Source organism: Otolemur garnettii, unplaced genomic scaffold, assembly GCF_000181295.1.
Source record: "Otolemur garnettii isolate 467f Iridium unplaced genomic scaffold, OtoGar3 scaffold00096, whole genome shotgun sequence".
In the NCBI taxonomy this organism is placed as follows: domain Eukaryota; kingdom Metazoa; phylum Chordata; class Mammalia; order Primates; family Galagidae; genus Otolemur; species Otolemur garnettii.
Genome location: NW_003852491.1, coordinates 1,344,469 through 1,352,478, shown reverse-complemented (window position 1 = coordinate 1,352,478; position 8,010 = coordinate 1,344,469).

Below are 8,010 nucleotides of genomic sequence, written 5' to 3'. Positions count from 1 at the left end.
GAAATTTTCTTTGACCTCTTTCTGTTGAGTTTTCAGCACCCTGATTCTCATGTTGGATGTATTTTGGTTGACTACTTTTTTTTTTTTTTTTTTTTACAGTTTTTGGCCTGAGCCAGGCCTGAACCCACCACCTCTGGCCCATAGGGCTGGCGCCCTACACTTTCAAGCCACAGGCACCACCCAGGTTGACTACATTTTTTTAATAGCTTCTTAAGAAGTCATGGGTATGACTCAAGGGAAAAAAATATTTCCTCTTTATTTGGAAGGACTTACTTCATTGAGTTTAGCTTCTTGTGTTGCTTTTGAAAGTCTGATGAGATTTTGATTGTCTTTTTTTTTTTTTTTTCCTGATTACCACTTTTTTATGCGAGTCCGCGGCCTGCTTTTTCACAATGGACATTTTACTTTTTTTTTTTTGCAATTTTTGGCCGGGGTTGGGTTTGAACCTGCCACCTCTGGCACATAGGGCTGGCACCCTACTCCTTTGAGCTACAGGCACCGCCCAACAATGGACATTTTAAAGATTTTTTGGTTTTGGTGTTCTAAAATGTTCCAGTTCTGTGCCTCAGCATGAATCTTTTAAAAATACCTTATATTGGGTGCTTTACATCTGTACCTTCATGTTCTTCAGTTTTGGATATTTTGTTCTGTTATTTCTTGGTGTAAAATTGTTGCTCCTTTTATAAACTCCTGTCAACTTCCAGGAACTAATTCTCTAATTTTATTATCTTTTCTCTTTCATTCTGCTTTCTAGGAGATTCCTGCAACGTCACCTTCCAACTCTTCTGTTCAATTTTAAGTATCTTCTATCAAATCTTTCATTTGCAAAAACAACTTATGTTCTTAGTTTAGCTCTCTGCTTTATTTCAATTTCCTTCCAATTTTCTTCTCCCCCCCTTTTTTTTTCTTCTTTTTCCTGATTGCTCCTTTTGCCTGTCTTCCAAAGTTGGGAGCTTTTCTTAAATGTCTGACGAGCCTGAGGTGACTGTTTATCTGTAATAACGAGGTCCTGAAAAGCTGTGGGTAGGAGGTGGGGCTTTTCAATTCAGAGGACCTCATTATAAGACTTTCAGAAGGAAGGCGGCCATTTGTGTCAGATCCCCAGATGTCACTGTGTGCTGATCTTTTCAGAGCCCTGTCTCTCTAGGAAAGAATGCGAATTTCCTGCTGGCTGCTACTATTAGAGCAGTCTGGGACCCCATGGCAAAAGTGGGTTAGGTCAGGGCTAATGTCTCGAATCTTTAGGTTGCAATCTTTTACCTGGTTCCCCAGTTTTCAGAATAGTTTTTCTTCCCTGCTCTTCACCAGGCCTGTTTCTCTGAACTTGGAGCCTCTTTAGTTCAATGTCTTTGCTACCCTTCCTGCTTAAGGGTTGAGTCTATAGACTTCCAGCTGGGCCACTCATTTAAGCCTTACTCCTCTCTTTGGCTGCCTCTGATGTAAGTCTGAGGTGAAGGTGTTGGCAAGGTTGGTGTCTTAGGAGGCTTTTTCCTTGCCTTCTCTCTGTGCACCGCTGTGTCCTAATCTCCTCTTCCCAGAAGGACACCAGTCATTCAGGATTACAGCCCACCCCAATGACCTCATTTAACCTTAACTACCTCTTTAAAAACTCGATTTCCAAATACAATCACATTCTGAGGTACTAGGGGGTTAGGACTTCAGCATGTGAATTTGGGAGGAACGCAATTCAGACCGTAACACTGATTTTTCAGAGCTCCTACAAAGGTTTGCTGTTGACATTTTCCTCTATGCACGTATTTGATATTTTTCACTCCTACGAAGATCTTGAGCCAATTTCCAGCTTTTGAATCTTCTCGACATCTCTCTGCTGGATTGTCTGTTCGGGACTTCATGGCATCACTCTCCTCTTCTGTTGTTTCCTCTGCATCACAGGGAGGAAGCCTAGAATTACATTTCCAAGAATCTCTTTCTTCGAGTTGGCCAATGTGAGGTACTCAAAAAGATTTGGAAAATAAATGAGAGGAAGCTGTTGTTCTTTGGCAGCAGTTATGGGCAGACGAATGAATAGACAACAGACCTGAGGTTCTCATTAGCTTCCAAATGCTGCAAATGACCCATTTTAGTGCTGTGGGCAGCTGCTAAAAAACACTCTAAGTCAGTTCTCCCAGAGCTCTTGAGCCTAGTTGGAATTGGGGAGAGATGAGTAAGGCCAGGCTGTGCAAGCACAGGGTTGAATTTTGTTTTCATTTAATATTTTGTCATTTTGTTCATCATGGATTTTGTTTGCTTTAAGTTTGATTTTGAAAAATACCACATTAAACTGTCAATGAGCTTGACTGAATCTTTCTACAATGTGTACATAGGTCAAAACATCGCATTGCACCCCATAAATATACCCAATTATTTGTCGATTAAAATTAAATAAATCTGGCCAGGCGCAGTGGCTCATGCCTGTAATCCTAACACTCTGGGAGGCCAAGATAAGAAGATCACTTGAGATCAGGAGTTTGAGACCAGCCTCAGCAAGAGTGAGACCCCTGTCTCTACTAAAAATAGAAAAATTAGCTGAGCTTGGTGGTGGGCGCCTGTAGCCTCAGCTACTTGGGAGGCTGAGGCAGGAGGATGACTTGAGCCCAGGAGTTTGAGATTGTTGTGAATTAGGCTAAGGCCATGGAACTCTAGCCCAGGTAAGAGAGTGAGATGCTGTCTCGAAAAAAAACAAAAACCACAAAACATTTGAAAATACATTGCATTAAAATATTCTTTGGGCCGCCATCGCTGTCTAACGCCAGGGCCGCCTCTAGCTCGCCGAGCTCCAGCCGAAGAAGGGGGTAAGTAAGGAGGTCTTTATACCATGGCTCGTACAAAGCAGATTGCCAAATCCACCTGTGGTAAAGCACCCAGGAAGCAACCAGCTACAAAAGCCGCTCGCAAGAGTGCGCCCTCTACTGGAGGGGTGAAGAAACCTCATTGCTACAGGCCTGGTACTGTGGCACTCCGTGAAATAAGACGTTATCAGAAGTCCACTGAACTTCTGATTCGCAAACTTCCTTTCCAGAGTCTGGTGTGAGAAATTGCTCAGGACTTTAAGACAGATCTGCGCTTCCAGAGTGCAGCTATTGGTGCTTTGCAGGAGGCAAGTGAGGCCTATCTGGTTGGCCTTTTTGAAGACACCAACTTGTGTGCCATCCATGCCAAACATGTAACAATTATGCCAAAAGACATCCAGCTAGCGCGCCACATACGTGGAGAACGTGCTTAAGAGTCTGCTATGATGGGAAAACATTTCATTATCAAAAAAAAAAATTCTCTTCTTCCTGTTATTGGTAGTTCTGAATGTTAGATTTTTTTTCCCCCCGTGGGGTCAAAAGATACTTAAGAATATGATTGCGACTAGAAAAATAGGGAACAGAAATCAGGTATTGGCAGTTTTTCCATTTTCATTTGTGTGTGAATTTTTAATATAAAATGCAGGGATGTGCAGCATTAAAGCGAGTCAAAATGTTTCAGTGAACAAGTTTCAGCAGTTCAACTTTATAACAATTATAAATAAACCTGTTAATTTTTTCTGGACAATGCCAGCATTTGGATTTTTTTTTAAAACAAGTAAATTTCTTATTGACAGCAACTAAATGGTGTTTGTAGCATTTTTATCATACAGTAGATTCTATCCATTCACTATACTTTTCTAACTGAGTTGTCCTACATGCAAGTACATGTTTTTAATGTTGTCTGTCTTCTGTGCTGTTCCTGTAAGTTTGCTATTAAAATACATTAAACTGTAAAATATATATATATAAATATATATATTCTTTGATGCCCTCTTAAAATGTGCATCCTAGTTGACTGCCTCACTACCCTTACCTGAGCCCCAGCCGAGCCCTTAAGTTTCCAGGGGAGCTCCTGAGTTTCACTCATTGCAGAGCTACTGTCTGAGATTGGTGGCAGTGGATTGCCTGCCCTTGGTACCGTCAGCTTTCCAATGGAAGAGTGAGATTGTACTTCCCCATATTCAAATCTTTCCTACTTGAAATACATGGGCTGGTTTCTGTTTCCCTGATGAAAATTTAACTTACATGATCTCTCATCAACTGGTTTTTCCTCTTCTGATCTCTCTGTTGTGGATCTATTTTTTTTATTCATTTACTCTCATTTCACTAAAATTGTGATGTGGAAAAGAGGAAAATTGGTATGTTTAACTTGTACTATTTTTCTAAGAAATCCTTCTATCTTCAAATTTCATTTCCAGAGTTCCAAATCATTCAGACAATTATACATTACTTAGTGCATCATATCCAAATTACAACTGAGGGCATCTTCTACATTTTTGCCCAGATTTTAATCTTTAGCACTCCTTGTCAAGACTATTAGGTCCTACATTATCTGACCCCATTCCCATCTCCTCCACTTCATCTTTGGCCATTTTTCTGCTTGCTTTAGGAAACTCTTGGGACAATATAGAAAAAAAAAGTTCTCTAGACTGAGATGGAGCTGAGAAACCAAAGAATGACTCAACACAAGTCCAGCTTGGGGATGAGGATGAGTATATTAGAGGTTACTGACAAGGGTGCTCACTTGGGGGCAGGACAGGAACCCTCTGGGCACTCACTCCTGGGTGGGAGAAATTCTTCAGAGAGTAAGAGCTTCACTGCCTACCTGTGATGTTGCCTTAAATCTCTTCCCAGTAAGTGATGTAGAGCATTTACATGTTGTCATCAAAACAAATCAAGCATGCCCAGTACAATCATCACGGGCCTTCATACAACCCATGTTATGTTGATGATATTATAATTCTCCACTAGGCGGAGATTTTAGCATTACTGTTAGCCAGGGCTGGTTTACAAGGGCTGCCTCTACCTCAAGAAAGCACTGAAGCTCATCTCTTGTGGCTGGCAACTATCTTCTGGCATTTGCTTAATCTATTTTGTAACAAAATAAGAGCACATTGTTCCTCTTTGTGTGGTGGAGAACTTGCATTTCTCCCTCACTGCTTTGCTCAATTCACCCCAGCCACTCTGATTGTACTCTTTCTGGGACATGCCCAAGTCACTCCCATCTCAGGGCTCTTGTCCTTCCTCTTGCTTCTGTCTGGGGTGGTCACCCCCAGATTTCCATGGCTGCTTGTTCCTTCACCCCATTCAGTTCTCTGTTCAAATATTCCTCCTTGAAGAGACTGTCTTCAACACTCTGCATAAACTAGTCTTTCTCACACCATTCCCTAGCTCCTTACTTGGTTTTATTTTTCTGCAAAGCAATCAGCAGTAGCTGAAATTATATTGCATACAGTATTTGTTTATTTGCTTACTTTCTGTTATCTCCAACTAGAATGGAAAACACTTTGTATTTTCACTGCTACATCCCCAGCACTTAAACATGTGCTTATCACAGAGTAAACACTCTGATATTTTTAAAACACACACTGGAATGAATCTCATGATTCTCTTATTTTTGGCCAAAAAAACCCAAAAATAAATTAAAGGATTTTTTTTTCTTTCCACTGAATTATGGTGTTACTTGAGCGCCTTACTCCCCCAAGTCTCTGGAAGGCTTCTTAGGCAGGGCCAGGGCCTCTGTTCCACTGTCTCTGACTCCTTCTAAGATGGTCTTAGGATTCCCTTAAGAACCTGCTCTCTGAGTAATAATCATCTAATTTCCCCTCCTTTCTGATCTCAGAGTCCTAGAGGCTGAGAGCTCACTATGTGCTCCTGGTACCAAATAAGCACATCACTTGCCTTTCAAAGTGCCCAGATGTGACCACTCCCTTAGAGGAGTCATCATTTCCTCAATCTGTCTCATGTCATCTTTACAAAGTTCATGTTATGATTACTCAATATTATTTTTTAAATTTACCTTCTCCTTTTTTTATTTTGAGACGGAGTCTCACTCTGTTACTCCAGGCTAGAGTGCTGTGGCATCATAGTTCACAGCAACCTCAAACTATGGTGCTCAAGTGATCCTCTTGCCTCAGCCTCCCAAGTAGTGGGGACTACAGGCATCTCCCACAATGCCAGGCTAGTTTTTCTATTTTTTAGTAGAGACAGGATTTCACTCTTGCTCAGTCTTAGGCATGAGCTGCTGTGCCCGACCTACCTCTTTGTTTTTTAAACTTACATATATTTTATCTTTTTAGAGATGGGGTCTCACTATGTTGCCCAGACTGGAGTACAGTGGCTATTCACAGGTCCAATCATAATGCACTATAATCTCAAACTCATGGGCTCAGGTGATTCTCTGGCCTCAGCCTTCCAAGTTAAATGTATTTTTTAACAAACTTTTAAAGTTGGAATAATTTTAGATTTACAGAAGAGTTGCAAAGACAATACAGAGCGTTCTGGTTTATCCTTCACCCAATGTCCCTAACGTTAACATTTCACATAACCACAATACCACAGTACAGTTACTAAACTAAGAAATTACCATCAGTCTAACACTATGAGATTCTCCAGATTTTATGATGAAAACCTGCTTCATCAGATTTCTGTTCCGGGATCCAGACTTGGATACTACGTTGCATTTATTCCTCATATATTTTTAGTCTAATCTGATCAGTGATACTTTCTCAGGTTCTTTTTTCTGACCTCAGCAGGTAATGCTGTAGAATAGCCCTAAATTTAGGTTTGTCTGATATTTTTCCTCATCATTTGACTGGGATTTGGGGTCTGGGCGGAGCACACCGCAGAGGTGAAGTGCCGTCTTCATCACATCCCAGCAGGAGAAACTTGACATCAACTTGACTTATCACAATGAATGTTAATCTTGATTTCTTGGTGTAGATCATGTCTGCCAGATTTTTCCCTTGTAAGGTCATTATTTTCCTCTTTCTGTACTTTGTTATTTGAAAGTGAGCCCCAGAGTTTAGCTCACTCTCATGGAGATGTATTTTCAAAGAAAACTTCACATCATTGCTGCAAGTGGGGGATGGGTATTGCTATGAATAGAGGGCAAATGTAAAAATAAACAGAAGAAAATAAAATGATGTAATTAAATCTATCTGGCTATCCTAAGTAACAAAAGACCCCTAGTACTTAATGGGTTAAAACAACACAATAATCCATTTTGCCCACTAATCCTATAGGGCTTGGCAAGGAGGGCTGTCTCTGCACTAGGTGGCATCACTGGAGCAAATGGACTGTGAGTTGAAGGATCCCCCTCCAAGATTACTCACTCACATGGCCTCCACCAGGCAAGCTGGTGCCAGGTGTCAGCTGGAGCTCAGCCGGGACTAAGGGCTTGGTTTGGTCCTTTTCCATATGGGTTTCTCAGTGTATCCTAGGTTCCCTCCCAGGAAGGCAGCTGGCTTCCAAAGGTGAACATCTTGAGAGAGAGAGACAACCAAATGGAAAGCATATATGACCTATTATGATCTGGCCTCAAAAGTCACACAATCTCAATTCCACCAAATTCTTTTAGTTGAGGCCGTCACAAAAGTTCACCAAGATTTGAAAGAGAGGGGTTTTACATTCTACCTATCAATGAGGGAGTGGCAAGATTCTCAAAAATACAAACTGCTACCATGCCGTTTCCTCCTGAAGGCTCTGAACTTGAGGCTTGCTCTGTTTGTGTGTAAGGAGAGAAGGAAGGATGTTGGTAAGTGTTGGAGAAGGTTGCAAAACCTGTTAGCACCACCTGGAGAGTTTCCCCTTTAAAAGAAATTAATGAAAAGGGCATGCTTTTCTTAGTATCTGAGTCTGTAGATCCACCTTGAACTCCTCATACTTCCTTAACACACCAAACCTTCTCATGTCTCTGTGTCATATATGTGACATATATGTCTCTTCTTGAGGTCCCCTTACTCCCTTATCTACTAGAAAGTTCATTTTCTGTCTTCCAGACTCAGCTCCATTCTCAGGCAAGAACAATAGCTTCTTGTTTATTCTAACTCTTATTTATCCCTGTGACCTGTTTGGTTTTCCAAGTTCATTCATTACATTTTGAGTTCCTAACACATAGGAACAGCATATTATTTGTAATTATAAGTTTTTGTCCACGTGATCTCTGCTCGTAACACCCCATCTACCAACTATTAACATATTTTCTTTTTTTTTTTTT